General features: G+C 38.2%; 1 protein-coding gene across 2 annotated transcripts in view; it reads left to right on the top strand.

Annotated features, from left to right (window-relative positions):
* The first annotated feature begins 4,058 nt into the window (after positions 1-4,058).
* Positions 4,059-14,052, top strand: part of crebrf (creb3 regulatory factor) — a 36,719-nt gene continuing 26,725 nt past the window's right edge. The window contains exons 1-2 of one of the 2 annotated variants that reach the window (XM_088088124.1): positions 4,071-4,203; positions 5,548-5,640. The gene's annotated coding sequence lies outside the window, so the exon portion shown is untranslated. Of the gene's footprint in view, positions 4,204-5,547; positions 5,641-14,052 lie in introns of both variants that reach the window. The other variant, XM_042499458.2, reaches the window with a different exon arrangement.

The raw sequence follows: 14,052 nt of genomic DNA, 5'->3' as shown, positions 1-14,052 counted from the left end.
GGGTTTCACGGCATGACAAACTGCCGAACAAATGGTCATTATGTGGGTGAAGTATTCCTTTAAGGATGTAAAAACCATCAGGAGGCCTACAACAAAGCGTATCCTCTTCTCCACAGTAGTCTGTTTACTATAATGTAGTGTATAATGGGACCTGTGTCTTCTCTGTCTTGGCTTCCCAGCAGCAACCACAGTGCTGATAATAGTATCAAACGAGAACATTTCAGACAGAGTGTCCCAAGACTCAAATGTAAGACTAAATTTGTTGCAACATGGGTCGCTTATGCTCCTTTTTCTAAATGCATTGACTGTGTGCTTTTGATGAACTTTAAGTAAAAGCAACCACACCACATTGTAGAGGTATCCTGCTAGAAGTCTTTATTTCAAACTCCTAAGTAAAAACACAAACATATTATTCTCAATTTATTTAAAAAAAAATACATAATAATAATTTTATTAATAATATAAATCAGCAAATAACGAGTTACTAAAGCTATCAAATAAATGTAGTTGATTGAAAAGTAGAATATTTGCCTCCAAAATGTAGTGGAGTAGAAGAGTAAAGGAGCATAAGTAACAGTACAGTTAAAATGCAGTTGAAATACAGTACTTGTGCAAATGTATGATATTGATCATTTCCATGCTTTATGATGCTTCTGGGATTTATATGTTGATATTTACCAGATAGCATGTTTTATTAGCTCCTCGCTAATGCGCTGCATTGTGGGAAATGTAGGATCCAGTGTTTTTGAGGTAAGACTCAATGTAAACATCAGCATATCTCAGTTTCAGCTTTTCTATTTTTAATCCATCTCTCAAAATATTGCAACTTTATGCAAATGAAAAATTAAATTACCAGAGTACCCATTTGAGTTCTCAGAACTGATGCTTTCATCCTCACCACGAAAATTAAGTAACTCATATAACTGAAAACTAAACAAAATCTTAAGTCTGTATATTCTTCATTGGTGAATACACTGAGCATCATTAATTTGTAGCAACACAACTTTATCTCTAGATAATATTGACTGTGGTACCAGTTACACATGACTTCATATCCATAGTAGCAATACTTAGGAGATTGATCCATTTGTATCTTTTATGTCTATAAACTCAACCTTTTTCTGGAAGCTATTTTGTAAAATAAAATAAAATAAATGTGCAATAAAAATGACACAAACATGAGCTGATATAAGATAAAATCAAGAGCTAAAAGTTGTAAAAGTAAAATGTAAGTTTACTGCAGTACATTTCATCTCTTACATTTTTATTCTGTAATTGTATGTATTAAATGCAACTTTTTTTCAGCCTTAAACAATTTAATAGTAATGTGTGAGTAATTGTCACTGACTAACAATGAGTGGATTAATACAGACTTCTGTATCGTTTTTCTTGTAGTTTAAGTTTCTAGCAGCTTTATACTTTGTTAAATTTCCAAAATGATAAGTCAGACCTACGACTGAGTTCATACTGAAAAAGGATATGCATGTGGAGGTTTCCCAAAAATTAATTCAGAAAGTCAGCAAAAATGAACCAAAATGAACCTAGACTCCAGATGGTTTAACACATAACACATCATGTCGTGTGCCCTGCATAAAATTCACTAAAAATGAGTCTTAATAGTAACAGTAACATTTGGTGCAGCATGGCTGGCACCGTATTCTACTATTAAAACATCCTGTGGTTCAATGGAAAACCACATGATGCACCAAATTCACTTGAAGTCTCATTTCAGTAAGAGGCTCACAAATTCTCCAGAACTAACACACACGCACACACACTCCGCATTTCATCCCATTGTTATGTATCAGATCCGTTCCCATCCTTTGCCAACCTGGCAGAGCTCTCCGCAGGCCGTTTGATGTGTGTGTGTGATCTGTGTACTCAGACTGTTAGATCAGTGCAGAGGAAGCCCGCAGAGCTGCTGTGTTGCTGCTGCAGCTTCAACTGACCTGCACAGATATATCCAGTGATAGTTGTACAGCTGCAGGATGGAGGTTGTTGGTTACTCTGAAAGTTCCCCTGCATCTTGTGATGTTATTTTGTCTACTGGTTCTAATGTGGCTGTTTGGCCTAAAAACAAGGCAGCTTTTGAACACAGTACTGTGATAATAGATATTTCTCCTGAGTAATACTAAACTGAAAGAGACATGATGTCTGTTTCTCTGTGAGCTGTCTTTCTCTTAAAGCTTCAACTCACATAAGAACTATTTTAATACTCTTATACTTGTATTTTATTTCATGTATTTTTTTGTTTTTGGCCTTTACACATGTCGTCGCATTTGGTAATGATTTGAGTCATAGTTTCTCTTTCCCGGGAAAGAGGGGAGAGGGGTGGGGGCAGCCTAGACCGGCTGAAAGAGAATTTCTTTTGGACTGAGCTCAATGGGGGCTTTTACTATGTTGGTCAGTTTATAGGAATCAGGAAGCTGATTACTTTAGCTGATCTTGTAACAGTTTTCCACTGGTGGGACCATGGGCAGAGTCGGACGTAAGCCCATATACGGCTGCTGGATGCACAATCGATAAGCCATTTCAGAACATGCCTTAAAATCTGTACATCTTTTGGGAAAAACATAAAAGTTGCTGTGGAAAAAAATCACCCTGTGGAGCCTACACCCTATTTTATATCTAATTCATCTACAACTGTCTTCATTATTTTAAAACTATAACACAACAAATGCTGAGGGTAACTAATTTTTACTCCTGTCACCTTAAAAGAGGCGGAAATTGTTTGATGTTACTATTTTACCACATAAAGGTAGGGTAGGAATTTGGCATTAACAGCATCACTATTCTTAAAACCTATTTTTCGTTATACCATGCTGGGGTAGAGTTTACTGAATGGATGTTTAGCTGACAAATCTGCAACATTTGAATCCATGTCATGATAATCTGGGCTGCTCTAATTGTAAATTAAGGATCCTCAACAATATAAAGTGAATGTGGTCTTCAATATTCTGAATTGAATATTAGGCAATCAGAAGAGCATTTACTAAATTATATTAGTTTTTTCAGTGTATAGTGGGATAAACAAAATAGGCATATAATATCATCTGAATGACTCGCCTGTGATGGTGCTTTGCCCTGTTTCTTTGCTACTTTGCCACCTGCAAATAAGTGGAAAAGTGTGAAACCAGTGGCAGACATGTGTATCATGTCACCCACATCCATGTGTCCTTGTGCATGACAACAAACAAGAAAAAGGGAAACAGCTCTCGAAAACACTTGCTCCAGAGTGCTACTAGTGGACAAAAATGCAAAGGGTGTCTTTAAGTGTTTAAAAATTCAATAACAATAACATTATTATGATTATAATTATGATTATGATTGTAATTATTGTGGTTATGATGATGAGGATGATTGTCATTATTATTACATTTATTATGAAAATGTACTTAAAGTATGAATAATAACAATAACAATAACCATAATAATAGCAATAATAATAATAATAATAATAATAATAATAATCTAAACTATAAAAAATAGAAAAAACACCCCAAACTTAAAAAAAACAGAAAAAAATGAAATTAAATTGAAATTATTATTATTATTATTATTATTATTATTATTATTATTATTATTATTATTATTATTATTAATTCATTCATTCATTCATTCATTTTTCAAAGAAAAATACTTTAATGTTTATCAAAATAGTTGCAAACTGATTTTCTTGTAAATTGGCTAACTTTTGCAGCTGTACTTGTATAAACAATTTGGTAATTAAAGTAATAACAAACATCATATTTTATAAACTCTGACATGTCGTAGAGTAAAAGTAGAAAGTAGCACGACAATAAAATAATCAATTAAAATACAAGTACAATGAACTGCTTGAGTAAATGTACTTCGTTACATTTCACCACTGATCTTAAGCAGATAACGGGACTCTGACTCATGATGGCTTGAGTCATGAGTGTTTCTCTCTTTTACAATATTACAGTAAATTGAGAATGGTGAAATATTTCACAAATATTGTCAGCCAGCTCCGGGCTCTGCTCCTATTGGTCCATCGCCGCACCACGTGGTCAGGCAGTCACGCGCTTTCCAGGAACCCGTCAGGAAGAAGAAAAACAAAACAAACCCGAGAGAGCTGTAACAGCGTGTGGACTCCATTGAAAAGAGGGCCTTATTATCTCCAACAGGGGAACACACATAAGGTCCAACACGAAGCGAGACGTATGCGTGGGCGTCCTAAAAGTGAGTAGCACCGTTATTGATGCGTTTTGGGGGAACTTTGCCGAGCGGCGGATGTGTGTTTTCGCCGCGGCGGAGGATTAGCTTTGAAGCTAACGGTAGGTTGTTGTTGTGTGTCGGGCTTCAGCTGGGATGAGGAAGGGGGCGGACGGAGGCCATACTGACTGTGAGCTGCGAGTGAAAGGGAAGCAAGACTCGTCAGTTCCGCATAAAAAACACAGCTTGTAGCAAGTGACACGCTAAACGTGCTTATTATTGTGCACTGCAGTTTATTGAACTCTTATAGGAAGAGTTAATGTGCAGAAATGTTGCTAGCTAGCGTTTCTTATGATGAGATGAGATACACGTCGGTCACTGTCAGATGTCACTAAACGCAAAGCATGTCCAAAAAATAATACTTAGCTGATTTAGTTGATTATACACCTCGTTTAATTAGTGGGACAATTTGTTCTGAAGTGTCTGACTCGGGGTCAGGTTGGTTAAAACCTGCACTTATGTAAGAAGATCGGCTTGTACTCTACTTTTAAACTACCCAAAGCATGCCGCACTTTTTACTATACACTTGCAGCTATTTAACGTTTCGATAATATGTTCAGTATAACACAAGTTAACCGAATTTAAATGTGTTTGTGGTGAAAATGACTCAGTGTGCCAGTGAAATGCCCAGCGCTGACTTTTGCAGGCAGCCGAGCTCTCTGTAGGTACACGCCCCCCAACACAAGGCACATCCACTGCTGCTGGAAAACAGCTCGACACAGCCAGAAATTTCCATGTGATGTAGGTTAAATAATACACCCGAATCATTCGCATGTTTCCACCGAGGAGGCATATTTAGTAATTGTTTCTTTGGTATGATAGATTAGTTAGGATTTTGATTTTATCAACAGACTTTGGCACATGATGTACGTTTGTTTGTCGTTTGGTCTCGCGTATAAATACTGACAAATGTCACGTATTGATGTGTAATCTCGTGTTGTGTTCAGGTTTTGTGGATAGATTTTACTTTATATATCTTTTAAATATAGCTATCTAGGCCACGGGCATGTAGGCCTCCAACTTGTTTATCTTCTGCCTCAACCTAGAGTGAAACGGGCTGTTTATTATGTAGCAGCTAGGAGGATTGACAGTCGTGACGGGCAATCAGGCACGTCGAGAGGCGGGACTTTATTTCCTTTTGACCAATAGAAATAGAGGATTACGTGGGTGTCGGCTCTAAGAGTTAGATTGAGGTGTATTTTGCTTTGCTGAGGATCTGTGATGAGTGCAGAGACTGAGGAGATACTGGTGACATTTATGACTTTATTTGTGTTTATAATAGGTCATTTGTAATCTGTATCTGCCTGTTAGATGGTGATGATGATGATGTTGACATGTAGACGTTTGTGCCTCTCCAAAACAAGTGAATTCATCACAAAGGGATGCAGGAATGAAACTTCCAAGGTTTGTGAGGAGATTGAGTTAAACTACTTTAATATTTTTACTTTCAGCTACTGTGTCACTCCTTAATTGTGCAGTGTTTTAAATGTAACAGATCTTTATTTCAAACATGTTAAATAAATAGAAAATATAAACTATAAGTAAGAAAAGCAAAACCAGAATAACCATCAGACATATTCAGAAAACAACACAGGTATTTCACATCCTCTCTATTCTAGCATCATATATACCTTCAAATTGCTGTTTTTAAAACATGTTTTAATTTGTTAAATGTTCGACCTTTTCGATTCCACACTACAGTTTTTCCATAAATTAACCCCTTTGACTGTAATACAGTTATATTTTGCCTCAATTAAACAAATTCCTTTCATATCATGTAAACAGTCTTTCATCTAAAACCACTATTGGATACTGTTAGGTAGTATTTGATTTTTAGCTCTGTACATGATTTGAGCAGATTTATAATCAACCAGATCTTTGAATTTGAATGCTTTTAATTTGATTAAGAGTGGATGTGTTGGTTCTCTGTAAGTGGTTTTGTTTTCAACTTTTATGGCTCCTGTGTGTTTTACTACTGGCATTGTGGTTGCATATAGTCGGTGAGGGAAGCCGCAAATCCCGCTGTGCTTTCATCAGCAATTGTCTGTGTCTGTACTAGAACTGGTCATCCATAAGTATCGCTTTGTAACAGTGCTGCATAAAGTAAAACGTTTGTATACCATATGTTCACATAGGCTAGTACACGGAGCAGGCCTATGTCAAATCATTATACGCATCAAATTCAAGGCTATTTTCCCCCAGGTGTCTAATTGCTCTTTGTTATTATCTTAATTCATTGGGAACCATTTGTGTGTGCTCACAGCAGAGGATCCCATATAGTTTTGCCTGACCTGCTTCCTTTACGTGCATCACCAGTTAAATTTTTCTTGCATTTTGACTTAACTGCACTTAACTCTGTACTGTTCCCAAACAAATCGGATTAATTGACTGCTTTCAAATCAAACATTTTTACCTGTGGAAGCAGCAAAAGCGTATGTGGGTCAAAAAAATATTGTTAATGTTAAGTTTGAGAAATGACTACAGTAGAGTGCAGCAGGGATGACGTTTTTTGTAGGCCAACCCTGAAGTTAACGTCGCCCTGGTTACCTACAAAAAAACCAATGGGATTTTTCCATTTGATTTTGGATTATTAAAGAAAAGAAGCTCTGGTAAACAGAAGTCCACGATACTTAAATATGTTGTTCAGCAAGCTAATCTTCACGAATGAGCACCACTTTTATGATTTTTGAAGCGTAACTGCAAACATTAGGCTATAAACAAACTACAGTAAGGTTGCATGACTTACACGTCACCTGTGCTAAGCTTGTTTGTTCGGTGTAATGACTTTTAATGTCCTTGACAACCACTTGTTAGCAACTGCATTTTTAAGACACATGAGAGCCTCAATCTGATGTTTACTGGCCAGTTTTATGTCAGAGAACAAAACGTCAAAGACGCAGAAGCTTGCGTTGACCACTGACCTTATTTCAGACATCTAACCAAAAACCCATTCAAAAACCCCACTGACTTCAAGACGAGGGAAGTGCATAAATGCTAACTAATTCCTGAGTTTAAGGACTCATTCCTGCGCCACTTTATGCAGTGCCACAATTAACTACTGCTTTGTTTAAATCTGTGACACATTAAAATGTCTGCTGTATAAAAGGTCTGTTCAACTTTAGCTTCACTCCACATTTTTCTTCTGGTCGTGTTCACTCCCACTGCAATGGCTCTGTGTCCCCCCCGAGGGGGGCCGCTCTCAATTTTGGACCCACTGGATTACAGTAATCCTCCTGTTGGTGTGTAGTTGTGTTACAGAGCTGCTATGGACTAGACGTAGACATCTGAAGTGAAGGATGCCTCTCCATTATGACGTGTATTTATGATTGTTTCTCAAATCCTGAAACCCATGGGGGATACTAACGGGTCTGAGCTGTAGAATTTAGTGAAATTGAGGTAATCGATGAGCAAAAACACTGCCATGTAAGACAACACAATAATAAACGCATCAAATTTTGTTTAATGTGTATTTTTTGAATGCACACACACTGAATGTTAACCCATTAGACACATAGTGGCAATGAATTTGCTGTCATAAGAGCTCTTAATAGTGCAGTACTCTGGTGCAAGGACTGCTCAGTGAACCGAAGAAAGAATTAGCACTCGTAGTGCATTTGGTGACCGGTTGGATTGGTCCCTCAAACCTTGACTTATAACCATAAACCCATCGTGCGATATATGATTTATTCATCCTATCTGTCAGGTAGGGCTGGGTGGTAAGACTTAAAAACTTAAAACAGTATCATGATATTAGTGCAAACATTTTTCTGATGTTGGTATATATGAGCCGTGCCTCTCTGTTATAAGGCAAAAAAGATCTAAGTAGTCTGAGTAACAGATTACAAAGAAACTTGAAATCATTTGTTTATAAAATGATAAAGCATGATTGTGATTCTGTGATCATATATCGCAGTACTATTCCACGGAAAGTCATTTCAAGATTTATAGTCAATAATATTGATTTATAGCCCTACTGTCACCGCACCTGTTTACACTAGACAGATAAATAAATCCTTAAAAGCCCCAACTTTAAAGCACAATTGTCTGTTAGGGAGCATATATGTTCTGTGCGTCTGTTGCTGCACTTTCTGTACATGCACATTTAGGACTTTCAGATTAATGACCTTTCATGATGCTTGCAGATCTCGTCTCACATTAGGCAAACAGTCTGCCATCTCCTGCTTGTTATCTCGTAAGGAATCGGGGACCGACTCGTATCAGTAGGTAACTCATTCCAGATAAGACACTGCTGATTGGCCTACTTGGATCATGTCCAATGTTGTGAGACGGTGAATGTGAGCTGTTTGCTTGATAGTGGAGCCATGAGCACAGTCGCCACTAAACTCCTTTAATCATTCAGACCTGAAATAACTGAGAGGGGAAGAAACAAGCAGTAACTGGTCTTTGGAAATATGAATATTTATTGTTGATTACCCAGAACTCATTGTGTATGAAGATGTAAAGATAATGGGCACTGGGGAATGATGTTTCCAAACGTGTCTTCAGTAAGCTATTTATGTAGGCATCGAGCTAATCAGAGCTGTTTTGCATTGCCCATTTTGAGCTCATCGCAAACAGCCGCATGTGTGAACCTGACAGTGACACAGGAAACCAAGCTTTTGTAGAGAAATGCACTGTGTTCGCACATGTCAAAGTTAGTTGTCAGGAAATGCTATAAAGAACAAAAGCACATTTTGTTAATCGTGTAATAGGACATTTGATATATCAAACATGTGACCTGCAGCAGCTGAGAGTGATGCAGCCACAGTACATCGCAACAGCGTAATCAAAAGTCAATTACATTACTGAGAGTAAGAGCAGTGTTTTGTTACTTGGACTGGATGGACTGGATGGACTGGATGGACGAAATAAAGGGGGAAAACCCCAATTTTGAACTACTTGCAAGAAGGCTTAAGCTGAAATTGGGCTTTCAGTTTAGTAACAGGAACTGCTTTTCTTTCTTGGCCAAAATAGGCTGGTCCCTGCTACGTTTTTGACTGTGCTTGATTATGGGGATGTATTATATATGAATGCACCCTCCAAGTGTTAGCTGTTTGCTGTGCATTGAGATGTGCAAGAAGAAGTGCAAGCCCCGTACTCATCACTGTATCATGTAGGCTCGGTCTGGGTGGCTGTCTTTAAAACTACGTGGACTTTTTCATAGGCATTCTCCTATTTACAAAGCTGCTCTTGGCCTACTTCCGGTACATCTATGTGTTTATATTTCTTGCTCTTTTTTTCTGTACCTAGGGTTCATACGAAGTTTGACAAAAGAGCCTTTATTTATGCAACTTCATATATGTGGAAATTTCTGCAGAAAGACTTGAAGTTGCACTCTGGTAGCTCTAGGCTGTTTCAAAGCAGACTTTAATATGTTATCTTCTTCATACCAATATCAGGATGTATCTTAGCTGGTGTTTCATTTTTTCTTGTTATTATGGTTAATTTATAGCATACATAAAAATACGTTCTAATCCTTCCTTTTAGTAACTGCATTTTGTGTTCTTCATGTGCTTTATTTTGTTGATTTTGTATCTTTGTTTTCTTTGTCTCTAACTTATTGTGCTGTCTATCTCAGCCAGGACACTCTTGGAAAAGAGACTTTTAATCTCATGAGGTTTTCTTCTGGTTAGATAAAGGTAAAATAAAATAAAATAAAATTTAAAAAATGAAATAAAATGAAATAAAATAAGCCCACATGTTAGTTTTAGTAGAAGAAAAGATCTAATGCTGGCAGTTTTCATCTCTGAACTAAGTGTGACCAAAGCTTTAGAGAGACATTCAGCTCGAGTCTTTTGGGGCCTGTCAGGCTCGGTCATAAATATCCGGCTCTACATCACAGCCCATGTCAGCTACTAAGCAGTCAGTTGGATTATATTAGATTCTGCTACTGGAAAATATTCAGTGCAGCTTTCTTTGCCTGGAGAGGCAAGGAGGGAGCGTTGTGACTTGTTTTCTGCATGTTTGTATGATCCCTGGTTGTGAACACAGGCTTTTTACTTTTTGTTTCCTTCTGTGATAGCAAAGACAGTCTGGATCAATGCAGGCGTTACTGTTGCATTTAGGCCATATGTTTCCTCATTCTGCTTCTGCTACAAGTGACACCAGACACAGCTGCCCTGGGAGGAAGCACACATTGCAATATGATAATGATCACAATTTGTATTTCAGAGGCTCAGCTTCCAAACATACTGTTGGTCATTTAGAGAATATGTGTGCACATGCATATTTATGCGCAAAGACTTGTGTGCTTGCATGTGCACTGCTTTGGTGTTTTTACAGGTGTTGCTTTTAATATCGCTGTTGTACTCGTAGTTGTTTTCTGCCACTTCCTGTCTATGCAAAGTGTGTATACACAGGGACAGAGCTCAGGGTGAGAAGTTCACTTGAGTCAGTCAGCACCCTGTGAGAGGAAGTGAAGTCGTCCCCTAGCCTCAGAGAAGTGGGACTGGTGTGCGATTGTGTGTCAGCTGTTCTCTGCAGGGGTCATGTCTCCATGCAGATTCTCATTTATTTGCTATGCAAAAGCAGCAAAGGGCCCAACCATCCAGTCCATGCATTGCAGAAAAGCAAGAGAACGACGAGCGAGCAGAGAGTGAAGGAGGGGTGGAAGTGTTTACTAAAAATGGTTAAGCTTCATGTACGCTGAGCAAATCAGATGCTCTCTGAACAAACTTGGGGAGGCAGTGGGGTTCAGAAAAGACGGTGCTTTCCGATCATATAACACGGGCGGAGATCGGAGTGCACAGCAAATTTCTCAGAAGCTTATTCTTGCAACAAGTTCCGGCAGCTACTGGGTAGATGGAAAATTGTGCACGCTTTGCCAATAAACTGAAATAAAGTAAAAGTAGAAAATTTGGTATGTTAATTGGTCAAAATGATCATTTTAAGCAGGGCTCTTCAGCATTTTCAGGCAGGGGACCCTTTAGCTGACAGAGAGATGGTGCAGGGACCCCATACTGCATATAATGTACAAAACTGAGTTGCATATTAAAGTGGAACTACGTTAACATGTAGATTGGCTTAAAGTGACATACAATACTAAACTGTAGCTATAGAAAATATTGCAACAGTCAGTAGGAACGCACTCTCTCTGAAATGACCTGTGATTGGCCAAAGATTTTCTAAAGCCTAAAAACAGAACCAACAGGAGGCGCAGAGGTCTAAATTTCTCTATGTCAAATTGAATTACAACATGCTTTAAGTTTATCATGGCATTTTTGCCCAATGACGCCAAAATTGTACCGCCTACCCCAGCTTGAGAATCAGTGAGTTGATTGACAAAATGATAATAAGCATCTATTTTGATAATCAATATTAATTGCTAAATTCAGTTGTTATACCAGGTTTGGACTTTTACTCGAGACGAAGGCATTTGAAGATGTAACCTTGGGCTCGAGAAAACATTTTTTGGATTTAATGATCAATAGATTAATAAGTACAGATGAAGCTTTAAGTAACATAAATATGTCACAATTTCAAACACTTAACTGAATGATCCAGTGACTCTCTGTCACCTGCTCACATAACAGGTGATGTCTGCTTGCATAAAGTCCTTTCACAGTGACCGTCTGGGGAGACTGTCTGCTGCATGGCACAGGGGATTTCTGGAGCCTGCCTGGGCTGGCTGTTGCTACAGTGATTAATTGACTCATTAACGAGTGCTCCTCCAGTGCCTTTTTTACACCCTCTGTTTGTTAGAGGTCCTGTTTTTAAACTCAGAGTGAACACATGGCTGTGAAAAACGTTTCCTCTATCTCTGACTTAATTATAGTGGGAGTGAAAAGTGATTTACAGACTTATAAAATGATTGTTGCTTGTTATTAGTAGCCGCTTTATTGAACGCTCAGGACTTTTGTCCTTGTATGGATCATGCGTGTTTTACGTAAACTCGATATTGGACTCAAAAACTTCTTTGTCACGATGTCAACTGCACATGCATGTTATTATTGGTGTACAAATTAGGCTTGGGTGTTATTGAGGTATTTATGTATACCAGGGTATTTAAAAAAAATGGAAGGTAAGACACTGCAACACTTAGTTGAGGGAGAAGTTACAGGACTGTAAACAGAGAGAGACCGTGGGGAATAAGGCTGTTTATTTTTACACCTGCCACAGTGAATTAAGGTTTTATTTTGACCAAAGCTGGTTATTGTTGGAACAGTGGACTTACTACCTAGGTCACCAACAAGAGTAACCAATACGGTTTAGGTGAGTTTTATTTTGTTACTGTCGAGTTTGAATGAAGTGTGTTTTATGATGAGTTAATGAAAAGCCTTGTCAGTCTTCTGTGACCAAGAGAAAGTTTTATTCAAAAGGTATATGGTTGTATTTCTCGATTTAATAAGGAAAATTCGTGGGAGAATATTACATTTTTTTAACATTTTGTGGATTTCTATTGTATTTTTATTAGCTGGAAAAGCTGAAAGTAAGTAGCGCCGCACATTTATACTGTCACATACTGTTTACACTGGTGAAATTTCAGGAAGGTATGAAATATCGCATACTGCCCAAGCCCTGTGAGTTCCCACCTGGGCTATAGACTGTACCTTAGGAAGACATCTCACACTTTAAAATAGCTTTTCTTATCTCTGGGAAAATTAAAAAAATATAAAACCTCATAACAGTGGTAATGGACCATCTTTGCAGTTTCAGTTATCATGTAAAATGTTTTAATAATGGTGGTATATGGTAAAAATGATTTTGGGGTCTATATATCCAGCTCTCTTACTACGCCCATGATCGGGATTCTTAAGAATGATATTTCGATGTATACCAGTGATCTAATTAGTCAGTTTTAAGTCTTTTGATAGTTCCTGATAAAGTTAGAAATGTTACCTGAGTTCGTATGATATGTTGTTCGCGTTGTAAGTCGAAAGTGTAATAATTCAGAACAGCCACACTTGAATGTGGAAGGAAAAGCTGGCCGTCGCTGAAAGAAGAATACGCAATATATTTTGAATATGGTGATAATGGTGCACATTTTCAGACAGTCTCTCTTGGAACAGGTCCAAAGCATTGCACTCAGTTGTTCACATGAAAAGTAAAATAATTAGTTTTGTCGAGAATGGAAATAAAAGGTTTCAGAGAGAAGTTCAGCCCTGGGTGCTTTCTCTCCTTTTCACAACTGACCACTGTGGGTGTGAATATAAGCGGAAAACACGGCCTCCGTATCAGCAAAGAAAAAAACAGTTTTCCGATAATCCGTTGAATCATTGATATATTATCCGATCGTCGCAACTCCAGTAATAGCTGGCTAACTCACTAGTCCTGCTTCATCATATGGGCCCCAGAACATCAGAGTATATTTAGCTCTTAAGTCTGTGAAAACAAAAGTGGACAAGAGGGACAGAGGAGGAAAGATGAGATTACGATAGACTAGCCCGGCCTGACGCTGTGTTGACTTTAGGTCCAGCTCTAGAGATGGAAGCAGAGGGCCCAGCCTCCCATCCAGCAGTTATCAGTAAACAGACAGAGGCCTGCAGGCAACAGTTCTGCATTTTTAGAAGCACTGGGACATCATTTCCGTCCCATGATGTGTTCCTTTAAAGATACAGAAGCTATTAATGCAACAAACAGAGAACTGGCTGTTCTTACCATGAGGACTTCTTGGTGGAGAAAATGGTATTTTTTAAAACCTAAAGGGGAATTCTACATACTTTCAGTTTCATTGCTCAAGTGACCAGTAACTCAGCCTCAAAAATCTGCTCACCATATCAGTGAAGAGGGGGCAGGGATGAATAAGCTTTTTTGACCGGTGAAATAGTGAACTTCTTTAGTGTTTTCCCGCTTTTAGAGAGGGTGGGATCATGTACA

This window comes from Plectropomus leopardus, chromosome 15 (assembly GCF_026936395.1).
Source record: "Plectropomus leopardus strain MGB_pleo_1.0 chromosome 15, ASM2693639v1, whole genome shotgun sequence".
Classification (NCBI taxonomy): domain Eukaryota; kingdom Metazoa; phylum Chordata; class Actinopteri; order Perciformes; family Serranidae; genus Plectropomus; species Plectropomus leopardus.
Note: the sequence above shows the minus strand (reverse complement) of the source record. Positions and strands in the feature narration are given on the sequence as shown.